This window comes from Microtus ochrogaster, unplaced genomic scaffold (genome assembly GCF_000317375.1).
Source record: "Microtus ochrogaster isolate Prairie Vole_2 unplaced genomic scaffold, MicOch1.0 UNK25, whole genome shotgun sequence".
Taxonomy (NCBI): domain Eukaryota; kingdom Metazoa; phylum Chordata; class Mammalia; order Rodentia; family Cricetidae; genus Microtus; species Microtus ochrogaster.
The window spans coordinates 2,532,065-2,538,318 of record NW_004949123.1 but is presented as its reverse complement, the minus strand read 5'-3'; the positions used below and the strand labels follow the sequence as shown (position 1 = coordinate 2,538,318).

Below are 6,254 nucleotides of genomic sequence, written 5' to 3'. Positions count from 1 at the left end.
TTGTGGCGGTCACCATCCCATTACTGTGATAAAACACCTGAGGAAATCAATCTTTTAAAAGGAAGGGCTTAGGGGCTGGAGAGAAGGCTCAGTGCTTATGAGCACTGGCTGTTCTTGCCGAGGATGTGGGCTCCATTCCCAGCACCCACACGGCAGCTCACAACCATTTTTAACCCCAGTTCTGGGGAATCCTGCACCCTCTTCTGGCCTCCATGGCACTGGGAAGGTACAAGGTGCACAAACAAGCATGCAACCAAAAAAGTCAGACACATAAAATAAAAATATATAAATCTTTATTTTAAAAAGTAAAAATGTATTCACAAAAGTAATCCTCCACCACTGAACTCCATTCTCTCAGGGGGCTCAATAAAGGCTAGCCAGTCTGATGCGTGTGTAGGCAACAGTCCCATGGACTGGCACTTGTAAACAGCCAATGCCAAACCCATCAGGTTCCCAATGAGATAGACCAATCCTTGAAGGAACTTCTGACTTGAACTCTCCAGCATCTTGAAAGTGGCTGAAATGGCCATCAGTGCTTGGATGGGTCGCCAGGCCATCATACACACCATCATAGTAGGGAAGATGGAGATGGTATTGCCTGCCATGTACATTATGAAGAGGTTCATAGGAATCTGTTTGAGGGGACCCAGGGCGATGTCCCAGCAGCGCTTCTCCACCAGGATCCGGTCTGTCTCTTGCACGCTGGTGTGTAGAGGCCTCGTTTGCATGGGCCTCGTCTACACTCTGCTTAAGCTCACAGCTCCTTAGTGTGCTCACTTAGAATAATCACGCATGTTGAGAAGAACCAAAAAGTCTGCAGTTCTTTCATGGTGAGAGACAGACTCTACAAGGACAATGTGCAGCGTGTTATAGCAGAAAAGAAACTATAGCGCAACTTGTGACTGAAAATAATGTAGAAAACTTTATTTATGTTCTCAGCATACAGCAAAACAGACAAAGCCAGACTATGTAAACAAAAGAACAGCAGCCGCTGAGTAGCAGCATCTCCTTTCAATAAATTAAACGATTGAGAACAATGCTTTAAAAGTTTCTCAAGTTCCCCTTATATCTGTGTTAATATCTCATTTCTATATCGCATAAGCAGAGACAAAGATTCTATATCAGACATTTTTTTGGAAGATGTGAGAAACTTCTCTCCTGGATTCAAATTTTACATGATGAAAAGAAAAATAAACCAGAAAAAAGAGCATGTAAAAAAAAAAAAGTAAAAATGTAGGTTTGTCTCACTGTTTTGGAGGTTTTGTAGTCAGTTTGGCCCCCTGCTTTGGGACATATATGCAAAGTCACCACCCTGTTGTCACAAAGAGTGGAGGACTGTTGTGGGACAATGGTTTTACCCTGTAAAGATTTGTTTCTTGTACTTGTTTAATAAAATGCTGATTGGCCAGTAGCCAGGCAGGAAGTACAGGCAGGGTGACCAGGCAGGAAGTAGAGGCAGGGCAATAAGAACAGGAGAATTCTGGGAAGAGGAAAGAGTCAGTCTGCAGTCATCATCCAGACACAGAGGAAGCAAGATGTGACTGCCTTGCTGAAAAAGGTACCAAGCCACGTGGCTAACACAGACAAGAATAATGGGCTAATATAAAATGTAAGAAAGAGTTATTAAGAAGCCTGAGCTAATAAGCCAAGTAGTTTGTAATTAATGTAGACCTCTGTGTGTTTCTTTGGGACTGAATGACTGCAGGACCAGATAGGACAGAAACCTCTGTCAATAGAGGACCAAGGGTTTTTATATCCCCTCAAGGGCAGCCCCACAGTAACAAGAGGAATTCACATTAGGCTCCACTTTAAGACTGCACCACCTCCCAAAAGGAGGGAGACCAAGCCTGTGACATAATAGCCTGAAGGGGACATTTATCCAAACTCCTAACACCTGGAAATAGATGTATTACAGAAAAAATTTGAAGTTTACACTGATGGGAACCCAGGTAAATAAAATCAATTCCCTCTCTCCCATCTCTATACCTTCTTAGCCACCATCATGTTCTTAATTGGCAAAAAAATTCATAGTGGCCAAGCGGTGGTGGCGCACGCCTTTAATCCCAGCACTCGGGAGGCAGAGGCAGGCGGATCTCTGGGAGTTCGAGGCCAGCCTGGTCTACAAGAGCTAGTTCCAGGACAGGCTCCAAAGCTACAGAGAAACCCTGTCTCGAAAAACCATAAAAAAAAATCATAGCGATGAGCTGCATTGCTTTAATTTTTAATTTTTAAAATTTGCTTGTGTGTTAGCTTGCAGGGGCCACACAGCAAACTCCATTTCACCATCCCTTGACTGGGTATTGACATTTGTAAAAAGCATATTTGAAAAGAAACTCTCATTCCTTCAGGCTCAGAATTTCCCTCCAGATGAACATGAATGTGAGGCTGTGAATGATGAACCAAATGAACAAAACTCAAAGGCTTGAGTCACGGATCTATCCTTGGGACCAATGGCAAAGCTCAGCATCAGAGTCTGTGTCCACAGAACAATCTGTGCCCCTACAGGGAGGTATGTGTTCATTCATTCAGCGTGAAAATACAAATATGTTACTGCAGCACCATGTTCTAGTGTTTGATGAGACTATCCACATCATCACTACCACCAAAGTACCTACCGCGGTAGATACAGTAATTGCAAACAAAAGTTTGTCCTGCCCAAGGAGCTCAGAAGAAGAAAATTGGCATATCCATAGCTATGGAAGGAAACATGAGATCAGCATCTATGAGCAGGACACTGCTAAATCTCCAGGAATTGTCTAAACGTCTTTTATTATTTCAGTTGTGGTCAGAATCCAGAGTGCTCCTTAACTACCTCCACACTGAACATGAGATTGTGTTTGGTCTTTCCATTTCTCCTTAAACTGTCATCAGTTTTCTGGAATAGATTTTCTCTTTCTGCTGAAGTGAGCTTTTATCCATAAAACTTAATGCTGGTTTTTTTTTCATCTTTTTGCTTTGATAATCTGAACCAGTACTATGTCATGGTAAGTTCTCTCTCTCTCTCTCTCTCTCTCTCTCTCTCTCTCTCTCTCTCTCTTTCTCTCTCTCTCTCTCTTCCCTCCCTACCCCTCCCTTCCCCCCTCTAATATCCCAGACAATTCTTCCCTCAACCCCAAATCATATTCCAGCGCAGACTCCTGCATTATGGGTTGTCATAGGCCTTCAGCACATTTCCTTCACCTCAGGAATGTCGTCTTAGTATCTTTGATCTTTATGATATTGGCATGTTTTCAAGCATCTACATCAGCCACTTAGGAGATTTTCTACATTTTAGTTTGTCTGGCTATTTCCTCTCTTTGTTAAGCATTTTACGTACATGATGTGGTTTATTACATTCATATCACATCAAATACCTAAGGTCAGCTTAGCCTAATAGTGGGCATGCTGATTTTTTATCTCTTGGTTCAAATAATGTTTAAAAAAACATTGTTAATACAAATGTACCATTTCCCCTTAGTAATTTTAAGGAGTTTTCAGGATAATGCTTTGAAATACCATATTCTGTGCTCTGTAATCATTTTAATGTTGGTCTCAGTGTCCTCAGTGATGTTTATATGAATACTTTATTATGTCAAAAGCCACAAGGTAGATATTTTTCCTAACCTACCACTTCTTCTAAATTTGTCAGCAATTATTTCTTACAAAAGCAAAGGTCTAGCTTTCTACCTAGCTCATCCTTGTCAGGGCATCGTCATCAGTTTGCTGGAACTGTTTGAAGAAACAAAGTATAATAATTGATCACTATAATTTTAATTAACTGTTAGTAAGCAAAGAAAATAATAGGTTTGAAGCACGATTAATAAAAACTCAGAGACAGAAATTGTGGTTCAACCTGAAGATCAGAAAAGCAAAGCAACCAGCCTCTGAGGCTTACCTCTACTGCAGTCTGAAATAGCGATCCTGCCTCCCGGGATCTCAGAATAAGACTATGTCTGTGAGCTGTCTCCTCCTGTTTAATAACCCTCTCTAGGGCTGGGATTAAAGGCATGCACCTCTGGATTAAAGGCATGCACCACCCAATTTCTATGGCAAACTAGTGTGGTTACTGGGACTAAAGGTGTGTGTTACCGTTGCCTGGTCTGTAAGGCTGACCAGTGAGACTGATTTACTCTCTGATCTTCAGGCAAGTTTTGTTTATTAAAACACAAATGAAATATCACTGCATAGGTTTCATTGCAATGTTTAGATGCATGTATATAGCATACATTGTTCTTCTTTACCTCTCCCATTGTATTATCTCATCTTCCTTCTCCAACCTGCTGTTTCCTTTTCCTCCAAAATAGACCCCTCCGGCTTTCATGTTATATAATATATATAAAAGTACCCAGTTTCTACATATTAGAGAAAATGTGATGTTTGTCTCTTTCTCCATTACTCTTGTGCCCCCATTTCCACCCCTTGTGATCCATTCTCCCCCCCCCCACAGTCTTACTTTCTTGTCTTTGTTTCCTCTTTAGAATATGTTTTTGTCCATTTATTTTTAAGTAGCATACAGAGCAATGAGCTTTAAGATAGCATTTTCAGGCATTCTTTGTTCTTATTGCCCCCCATCCCTGCTGGCATGTCCCTTCTGCTTTCAGGCCGTGTGTGTTACATCACTCTCTCCTCCACCAAGAAGACCTCTTCTTCCTATCATTTTTTTCTTTGAGGTTTATTTATTTTTGTTTTATGTGTATGGGTGCTTTGCCTGGGTGTACATCTGTGCACCACATGTGTGCCTGGTGTCTGCAGAGGCCAGAAGAGAACACTGGATACCTAGAAACTAAAGTTATATATGATTGTGCACAGCTATATATGTGCTGGGAACTGAACTCAGATCGTCTGCAAAGACCATCTCTGAGCCATCTCTCTAGACCCTTTCTCTCCTGTTGATATGGCCCCCTTCAAGTTTCATTACCTACATTTCCATGCATGTATACACACATACACAAATTAAAATCTGGTATTTACATATCAGGTAAAACATATAGCATATGTCTTTGTGAACCTGGTTTATTTCAGCATACCAATTTCCTATTCCACCTGTTTTGCTGCAAATGTCAGGACTTCACTGTTCTGTAACAGTGAGAGAAATCCCATTGTGTGTATATAACATATTTTTTCTACCTACTCATCTGTTGATGGACATCAAGCCTGGTTCCATCCCTTAGCTTTGGGGATTGTGCCACTTTGGGTCATATACACAGGAGAGGTGTAGCTGGGTCATATGATCAGTCTTGTGTTAGTAGTTTGAGAAACATCCATACTCATTTGCATAGTGTAGTACCACCAGGAACACATGAAAGTTCATCTTTCCAAACATCCTTTCCAGCCTTTGCTGCCATTTGTTCTGATGATCGACATTCTGACTCCAGTGGAGAGGAAGTTCAATGCCTTTCAATCTGCATTTTCATTGATCCATGCACCTACTTTTGATGCAGAGAGGTTGAATTTTTTTCAAATGTTCACTTACTATTGGTGTTTCTTCCTTTAAGAACTGCCTATTCAATTCCTTTGCCCATTTATTAATTGATTAAATGTTGTGTTTGTTTTTGTTAGCAGTTTGGTTTTGCTTTTGTTTTCTTTTGAGGTGTGTGTGTTATTGTTTACTATTTTGACTTCTGTTTGGATTGTAGATATTAATCCTTATCAGAGATATTGTTGGCAAAGATTTTCTCCCATTCTAAAAGACGTCTCAATGTTCTATGAAATGTTTCCTTTGATCTGCTGAAACGTTTTAATTTTACTCACTGCTGTTTGGCAAATCTTACTATCATTTATCTCCTGAGCTATTGGAGTTCTTTTTAAAAATTCTTGTGTATTCCTATATCTCGAAATATTCACCTTTAATTTTACCTTGGGACTGTTTGTATCCCATGAATTTTTTTTTGTTTCATCTATTGATCATGTCCCAGAGTCCTTACAAGTGTGGTTTCCTCATTGGCTTTTATTTGTTTGTGCCCTTGCTTTTTTCTTTGATGTCTAAATGTGGTATTTACTTGCCCTGTCTGCCATCTCTGAAATGCTTTCTTCTTAATGTAGTCTGTTGGGAGATATAGATCCCTAGCCCCTTGACTTTCTTTGCCTGAACCTTCTCTGAGCAGGAGACCTTGATGGCAGGATGGTGGGCCGGCAGCTGAAAGATCCGAGAGCTGGGCATGGCTAAGGATCCCTATATAAGCTACCCCTGAGCACAATAAAGTTGGCATTTGGTATTCTTGTATCAAGGATAACCCATGTCCGCATCTCCCTCCCTCACTTTCTCCCTCTCTCTC

General features: G+C 40.8%; 1 pseudogene; it reads right to left on the bottom strand.

Annotated features, from left to right (window-relative positions):
- Positions 1-317: 317 nt before the first annotated feature.
- LOC113458431 lies at positions 318-701 on the bottom strand (annotated as a pseudogene).
- Between the last annotated feature and the right edge of the window lie 5,553 nt (positions 702-6,254).